General features: G+C 30.6%; 1 protein-coding gene across 1 annotated transcript in view; it reads left to right on the top strand.

Annotated features, from left to right (window-relative positions):
* Positions 1-1,268: 1,268 nt before the first annotated feature.
* The window catches only part of LOC133178948 (hemicentin-1-like), a 62,076-nt gene continuing 53,925 nt past the window's right edge, over positions 1,269-9,419 (top strand). Inside the window, exon 1 of the mRNA XM_061313599.1 lies at positions 1,269-1,564. The gene's annotated coding sequence lies outside the window, so the exon portion shown is untranslated. The remainder of the gene's footprint in view (positions 1,565-9,419) is intronic.

Below are 9,419 nucleotides of genomic sequence, written 5' to 3'. Positions count from 1 at the left end.
GAAAAGCACCATGCATAGTCCTCTCTGTATTGTTATAACTGACAATCAGTAAGTAAATAATATGCTCTTCATAAATGTAAATTGGTATTTGTATTTGTAAGCTTACTGTGTTTATTACACATTTAATTTAATGCATTTAATTTCAGAATGAAAGTTTTTGTCTAGGAGGAAGAGTTATTTCCCTTTGAACACAGCTTCTACATTTTTCAGGCAAGTAAACATGTACCTATTATCCCCACCCCTCTCTCTCTCTCTCTTTTGATAGATAGATGTAATCAGTATGCATCTATAGTTAGAATTTTTCAAGTTCCATAATGATATTGAAGAAGAGCAATTAATTTTCAAAGAATTTAATAGGAATTTTGAAAGAAATGATGTTTATACTATATATACTAAAAAGATCGAGTCAATTAATTTAAAAGTTCTATTTGACATATAGAAATGGAAGTTTTTGTAACCTTTTGATAATTTTATAGCAAAAATTCAAAAAGCGTTAAGATTTTGAAAAAAAAAATCTTTCAATTTCTTTAAAAAGATTTTTGTAAAATTGATAAAAAATGTATAGTGTTGTTTATTTCATTGGGGGATTTATTGTATATTTCATTAAATTATCTAAAAGTTAAAGAGGAGTTGCTTAAATTTGTGAAAATGTAATCTTGACAGACAATGATAACTACATGTCATGTAAAAAACATTTCAATGAATATTTTAAGTAATGTACTGCATGCCATTGATAAGTTTAATGTTCTGGAGGATATGCAAGGTGCAAAATAAAGTTTGGACATGGAGGATACATTTATAAAAACTAAAACTATGCACATACATACAGCTGATTTTTCTTTTTTAAGAAATCTTATTTCAGAGTTTGGATTTCATTTTCACTTCATATTCCTCCAAGATCTCAGATCTTTTTTTTGCAGTCATTGATCATTTACATATATCTTAGTTATACATGTAATGTTTTTATAAGCAATAAATAAAAATTATTTAAATAGTTCTTCCTAAATGACAGGTAGATATATAAATATTAAAAATAATATCAATAGTATTTTGTGTGATATACCAAAATTAGGGCCATTATGCTATTCCCTTGATATTACAAGTGTATATATGGCCATATACACAGCTTAGTGGACCCATTGCTGCATGGAGATGTTAAAAGAATTAATACACAGTCTGGTCAGGACTGATGGAACAAGTCCAAACAAATGCTGGCAGCAGAGCATTTCTGAATTGGCTTGGGTATTATTTTTAAATGTCTACATAGTTGTTTGTACATAACCAGTTATTGTGTGTAGAGCGTCATGCCTGATTGAGCAGGCCCTGTGTGTGCTTAGTTAATGGTTACTAAGAACTCATTTGCCTGTTTTCAATACATGTGATCCATAAGCTGGGACAACAGGACTGATTTTTTTTCTTCGGGTTAATTTTTTTTCTTTTCGAATCAGGCTTTGGGATTTTTTAAAGCATATCATTCAGTGGGAAGGAATCTTTAAGCTAAACAACAGAATAGTATTGAATTATTTTTTTGGTTGGATTTTCAAAGATATATTAATAATTTTAGGTATGTACCTTCTTTCATTTTATTGATCTTCTGGTATCTTTATAGATAATTTTTATTTTAAGATATTTAAGATTTCAATACCTTTTCATGTTGTCATTATATCAGTCAAATTACAAGAAAATATAATTAATATGCTACAGGTTGGAACCCATACTCTCAAGTTTGACACCATTTTGTGAACTGTTGTCATATGATACAATTGTTCTTGGACAAACAATAAAAAGTCATTTCTACCTGTGAATTCAGAGGAATAATTTGTAATAACTTGTCTTTGATTTCAATCAATGGCAGTATGGCAGACAGAAAATCTATATTCATTCACTTGGCTCTTGTTGACAATGTTGTATGTGCATGGTTATTTTCCAATAGTTTTAGCTTGGAAAACTTAAATATTCCATATCTTTTTATCACTTATTATTTCATTTAATGAGCTTATATGGTATGGTAACCTAGCTTTCAAAATTTCAATTTTTTATATGAACTTGATATTATAATCTGTTTTGGCCTGTTCATTGATCATACTTCTTTTTAGTGAAAGAATGTACCTGTATTTGTCTTATGTAGGAAATCATTAACCTATGAAACTGCCATTATTCATTTTCCATGATGGGAATTGATTAGACTGTTTTTCCATCATCTACAGTAAAACACACTTGTAAACAGGTAAAGAAGTGCCAGGGATGGATGTTTTTGCTTCATTGAAACCTAATTTGTTATATCTGTTAAGTTCACAATATATTTTAAAGCGAAGGGGAATGAAAATCACTTCCCTATAAGCATCAATTCATTATAAGCATGTATTACTGACTCTGGGGGGGAGGGGTGGGGGGATAAGGCTCCATTGCCAATGCTAAAAAGCAGCCATTTTTCCCAATTTCTGCTTAAAAATTCCTAACAGTGAAAAAAATCAAAGTAAGGGAGCCTTATTCAGAGCTGCCAACCCTTACGATTTAGGTGTAAGGCTTACGGTTTGATTATCTACCTTACGATTATATACTTTCATTTCTCGATCTCCATCAGAACTTTTAGATATTGGTATTTTCATTATCTGTCTGCCTTTAGTTTTCACTATTCAAGTAAGATTAATAGGATTAATAAGATTAATATTCAAGTAATATTAGCACATACTTGTATTGTCATTTTCTTTCTATGCTTACTTATTATGTCAAACATTTTAACATGAACAAAATGGAAAAAAATTTCAGAGACAGGGGGTCTAATTGGCCAGTGGACCTATTCTTACAATTTTTTGTTTTTTGATGTTGGCAGCTCTGCTTATTATTCATACTTCTCCAAAAAAAAATGTACCAGAAATTCCAATTTTTACCCCAAAATTATTATGTAAACTTCTTTTTTTTTTGGCCTTTGCTTATTTAAATGAGGTAAGCCTTGAGCATATTGAAAGTAGAAGGCTTCTAATTATACCTTAACACAATTTCCTACTTTTCTTATATAAATTTATGATACATAAGTTTCTTCATCAAACATAAAATATTTCATAGTAGATATTAAAGCCCATTAATATAGTACATTATATGCATGTATTATATATATATGTATAATAATAAAAAGGTCCATATAAGCAGTATATAGCAGTATTTCTCATAGAAATTTATTGTATATATAGTAACATGTGCCCCTTATTTAAAAAAAAGTGATCATGAAATAGGGAGGAAGATACATAAAACTCGTAATGTATACGCCTTCACAAGCAGTATTGATGATTTAATCTTTTTTCCCTATAAATGCTGAAGATTTGTTTATAATTCACCATTCAATTTATTTTCAAAAACATTTTTTTGAAAACTCATGTGAGATGTACAGCCTTTATCAAAGTTAAAATGTTTGACTGTAAATTGTTACTGGAAGAGGAGAATAGTATTCAGTGTCGGTTACAGTTAGGCTTTGGTATCTTCGATATGATAACTTTAAAAATGCCGGAGATTGAATCTTGAATTCATACTTACCATGAAGGTAGTAACCACTGACTCAGACATATCCCTTCTATTCAACAAAGTAATGTTCAAGATGTCCAAGTTTAATTTTAAAAAAGGGTGTTAATTAATGAATAAAAAATATGCAGAATGTGATGCACATTTTGTCTACAAATAGGCTACATGACACGTATAACTATGTAATAATAATTATAAATATTAATAATAATAATAATTATTATTTATTTCTTTATTATAAGTGACTTTTGCAATACATTTTAAACATGTACAATTAATTTTAAATATAAGAAAACAAGTACTTAAATGATACACCTGGAACTTAAATTTGCCCTATACTGCACCAGCATGGTTTGAAGTTAAATTTTAATTTCCACACGGACTATATAGATGTACATTTGTATAATTTTCTTTGGCTCTTTAAGAATAAATTAGTAGATTGTATGTCCATAATGATAACATTTAAAGAAGATATTTATTTGTTAACATCACTGCATCTTTTTGTGTGACTTTAGTTAATTGGACTCAGTCACACACCCCTCCCGAGAATTTAATGTGCCAACCACATGTAATGAGTTTTCTGAAACAAGCAAATTCTTAATTATATATTCATTTTCAAATATAAAAAATCAGTTGCTTGAAACATGCAGCTAAGAACTAATTGTTGATAATTATTGCTAGCGCTCTCGAGCGCTAGCAACTACGTTAGTCTATTTACTGGAATACGCATGCTCGACTTCACGGTAGGGCATTCTGGGAATACTACTGTAGATAAACTGTACCATGTCATTTTCGTTTTATCATCTGAAAATACATATGATCTGAAGTTCCGTGTTTCATTGACTAACCTGTATATTAATGTACACAAGCAACAGTAACTTAGGTCTTATACTGTATATTAAGACTGTAGAGATCAGTTATTTCTAAAATTATGATACCTAGCTTTTCTACAATACCTTCCTGGATCTTTCCATTAAGTAACTTTGGATATGTTTTCTGAGCTTGCCAGAAAAGCCTGGAAGAAGTGATTGCTACAAAACAGTAATGCACTGGAATATTTTAAACTAGGTGCTCATTGGATCTACTGATGATTTATATTTTACCCCAAAATTGAAATTACAGTATTAAACTATACAGAATGCTTTAATCACAATTAATGAGTTAAGCCATTGTCAATGTGAATCCCTCTCTGGATTCACCACTCTGATTTGAGACCCCATCCCCCAAACCAGGTGCATCACTGTGACTTACTATTAATAATAATTACTCAATTCTGCAAATTAAACCAATGATTCAGATATCTACTTCTGTGTCTTATGATGGCTACAGCGCTAGCTCACCTATCTTTTTAAAAGATAAGCTTGTTGTGATTATATTATTTCAATTTCTGTTGCAAATGGTATGACTGGGTTTGAGGGCCTGTGGCTGATACCCTGTTGAACCCTTGTAAGTAACAGTTTGGATGAAGAATTTTGCCAGAGAATCCTGTCAATATATGTTATGCCTTTTACATTTTATCATGACATACCGTGTCCTGGTTTCCATTTTGCAGTGCAGGTGGCAAAATTTTGTTGTAAATTTGGTTTACCCACATTGTATATTTAACTTGGTCGACTGGTTCAACCTTTTTGGGGGGGGATGGGACTGGAAATGTTTGACTTTTTTAAAGTGTAGATTTATATAGGAAACAATTCTTAGAGGTATAATAATGACTTTTATTGAATTAGTGTTATTAATGTAGGATTAGGATGTACAACACAACTGTCTTAAATCTTTGTTGGAATTGTTTGATTTACAATGCTAAATAAAGAAAATGTTCTCTTAAATTTTCCCTAATGCCTAAATTCGGGTCAAAACCTCTCAAAATGTAGCTCTTTATGGTATTCCTTTCAAAGGCTCTATCTTTTATAATGCTCTAGGGTTTTGATCCACTTCTACAGTCAAAAACCAGGAAGAGAATTTATCTACAATTTTATGGATTGTTTTCAAAGATGGGGAAAAAATTAAGTTTAGTTCTGTTGTAGCTTAGATTCTTTAAAAAGCTCTTTAGCAGGATATTGTGTTTTCTGCAATCAATATTTATAGGTTAGCATTACTTATTCATAGCAACTAAACTCTGTAAAAAGGGCCATAATGACATTACCTATATTTCTGTGACAATATTCTCTAATCATTGTCCATCTCTGTCACCTGTCTGGTTGGCATGGCAACACAGGTACACAAACAAATTGCTTGTATTAATGGATTATAATTCTATATTGAATACATGGATATGACATCTTCATCAGTATTTTGATGGCATTCCGATGTTCTGGATATTTAATTTCTTGCTCTGTTGATTAACATCAGATTGAATTTTTTTTCATTGGGCAGATGTGATCTCTTTTATATAACAGGTACCAGGATCTTTCACAAAATAATTCTTCCTTCATTGATCATGTAAGTGAAGTTTTCGTTTATGTATGTCAGCTGATTGTTCTGTATACATGAAATGGTTATTTCTATATTTTATTTTACCTATTCTTTGTTTGACACCTTATTGTTTTGTTCGCGGACTGGTATGCATTTCATTTTACCTGTTCTGCGGTTCAGTTACAGTGAAAACATACTGTAAATGTTCAGAATAAGTTTTATCATTTAAATGAATCAATGTATTATGCATAGCTAACATCATCTAATTGTTACCTGGAAGCAAGTTTACCTGTTACATATTCATTGTCCTTGGAATACTTGGATATTGATCCTAGAGTGACAGAGTCATTTTCCAGTTCATTAGGTTATGGGTATTCCTTTCTTACAAACTGAATCATATGGTCTTTAATTCTGTAAACGATTAGTCTAAATACTGTTAATGCAGTAATTAGTTATGTATTGATCGATCACAGACTTTGATAATTGATTGTCAATCTTAAAGCTGCTAATGACTAAACTACCTTCAGTTCCTATTTTCTGGTTTCTAGGGTGCAGGTGCTTTATTAATACATTTGTATTTGCAATTGAGCATTTTTATATAAAGAAACTATTTCATACTTGAAATAACCATTTGTAATCTTGAACATGTTGAATAAGATGGTATTTAAAAGCTTACTGTGAAATTACTTATTTTTTGTGGTTTAACAAAAAATATTCATGGGGATTTTATTTCATGTTTGATAAGGTGATGAGTATAGTTAAAATATTCCAAATTTTACATTTCATGGAGGACATAAATTTAATATGTCTCTTCATACTACTAAAACAATGAAAAACTTCCACTGAAATTAATGATTTTCACAGTAATTCAGAGTGATTTTGAATGTACGAAAATTAAAGTGTAAAAGCACACCTTGTGTTATTAAGACAATCCTATTAGTTCACAAGTCCTTATTGAGTGTACATGATTAAATTAACCAAAATGAAATGCCTTTGAAGTCAGTAATGCATAATGAATTTACCTTGTCAAAGAGGAGTTTGATGAAAACATTTCTTTTTTGATATGTAAATTTTCTGTAAACATTGAAGTTGACAGCTATGTTGTGCCTAAGCTGAGTTGTTTTGGATTGATTTTGTCCAAGCAGAAATATGTTACAAGAAAAATGTGATATAAAGTATTTTACCATTTTCAAACCCATGTTGCTTCTTAAGTCATGAGTTATTGGCAACAATAATAATTGTATGTTATATTTCAAGTAATTATTAGTGTACATAATGAATCACAAAAAATCTTTCAAGGAATATTCTTTTTGATTTACTGTAAATTTTCAAAAGATAGATCTTTGGTATTTGTAAGCGAGACAAATTTTTCACGAATTCTTGTTATGTCATTGAAATCTATAGTAATAAAAATATATAATTGAGAATGAAAATTTTGTGAACATGCAAACCGTCTCAAGTAAATGAAAAGAACCACAATGGAAATGTTCAAAGAATAAAAAATTCAGTCATACATTGTACCTGCATATTGTGCCACCATAAGACATGATCTTAGAGATGAAATCCCAGGAAAAGCAGCTAATATTTGAATCGTCCTAGGTATAAGCAACCAATCAGAATTGTCCAAGGTGTTCTCTAACATGTTAGAGAACCTAACATGTTAGAGAACCAAAAAAAAAGAATTACTGCACAGGAGTGATGAAATATTGAGGGGTAATGGGAGGAATATGGAATAAGTTGTTTGCCTAATGAGAGAGCATTTTACAAGTTACGATTTGTAAGACACTTGTGCAGATCTCAATACCTACACACAGGGTTAGAAACTCCCTAAAATTACAACTCGCAAATAATTGCGAGTACCAAGAAAGTGAACTCGCAATTTTATAAGACTACTCGCAATTTTCATATAAAGTTGAATTTATATAAATTAAATACATGTAACTTAAGGAAAAAGTAACTACTGTACAATACACAAAATACAACTACAGTGTGACTTTTATTCAAATTACTGATTTAAATCAAAAGTATTGTGTTCTGTCATATTATATAATTTTGCTACAGTTTCAATGTAAAAAAAAACTCAACTCGCAAGTTTTTGCGAGTTACCTAATTTTTAACTCGCAATTTGGGAATTCTAACTCGCGTTTTATGAGTTGTATATAGTGAATTTCGAACCCTGACACATGTATTAAATAATCACTGTATGCAAAATACGGAATGTGTACTTATACTTGTAACTATATGTAATAGAAATACCATCCTTACCTTATTTGTTTTCAATAAATATTTATTAATATGGAGAAAAAACAAACTGCAGTTCACATGGTGAGAATACTAGGCTAATAAACAGGATTTTATCAGGCATAATTAGTCATTGTGTTAGGGGCATTTTTAAACAGGATGTAATTGTTCAACTGCCTGCGATTTACAGAGAAGGATAAAAGAATATACAAAATGCTGTTATTTTCAGTCTCTTCAGATTCTATTTATTGAATCTAGGTTGTCACGGTTTCTGTCAGGAAGTAATGGTTGCTAAGGAATACATTTGTCAGACAATGGAGACCCTGTTGTGAGTTTGAAAAAATCAATTTTTTGATCTCATAAGGGATCTGAAATTATTAGGCTGTGATGACAGTGTTTGAAATAAGTAACTGAATATGCAGAATGGATGGTATTGTCATTAAAAAATCTTTCTCCCCAGTAATGTGTTTTTAGGGCACAGAGCAAAATGCCAGCGAGTTTCAGCAAAACCTAAATCCAAAAGAGGCAAAATTTGCATGCATGGTTTCGTTTTGAAGACATGGAAATGTTTACACAAAGGAAAAGGTTTTACATGCTGGGTTTTTAATATTTTTTTTCTGCAATTGATTGTGCAATTCTGGTTTTTCAATAGTAAAACATGGAAATGGAAAGAGAATTGTATGAATAAGACTTTGATCTGTTAGAGATAACAAAGATTTCATAATTTGGTTTTAAAGTGATTGTGCTGCCATAGACTATAGAAATATTTATAAAGGCTTTATTTAATGTGAAAAAAACATTGTTTATTGATTGCTTAGTTGAATGGTTGTATTGAGAGGTGCTAGCTCTTTTTCTGTCCCAATAGATTATTAATTAGCAAAGTACACAAACGTGTAATATATGGTTATCTGGATATATATTGATGTATTCATGGTCCATGTTAGAAAAGGTTAAAGAAATTTCCAAATCATTTAAAGCATCTCATATATTCAGTCTAACGATAGAGCTAGAGAGTGGAAGCAAGCTGTAAAAAGTTTAATTTTTAGGGCCACACATGAAAATGTGGGAGCCCTGTAAGAATTATGTTGTCCATCCGTCTTGCTGTCCATCTGTCAGTCAACACTTCTGTTGTGATGCGATAACTCGGTTCTCAACGAACCGTTTTTCAAATTTTTTACATAAGTACTATAGATTTTGGGGTTATATCTTATTTTGTCTGTTTCTCTTTTTGTTTGAATGTTTATTCATGA

Source organism: Saccostrea echinata, unplaced genomic scaffold (genome assembly GCF_033153115.1).
Source record: "Saccostrea echinata isolate AGI-Se365-2 ecotype Australia unplaced genomic scaffold, CSIRO_AGI_Sech_v1 ptg000004l, whole genome shotgun sequence".
Classification (NCBI taxonomy): domain Eukaryota; kingdom Metazoa; phylum Mollusca; class Bivalvia; order Ostreida; family Ostreidae; genus Saccostrea; species Saccostrea echinata.
Note: the sequence above shows the minus strand (reverse complement) of the source record. Positions and strands in the feature narration are given on the sequence as shown.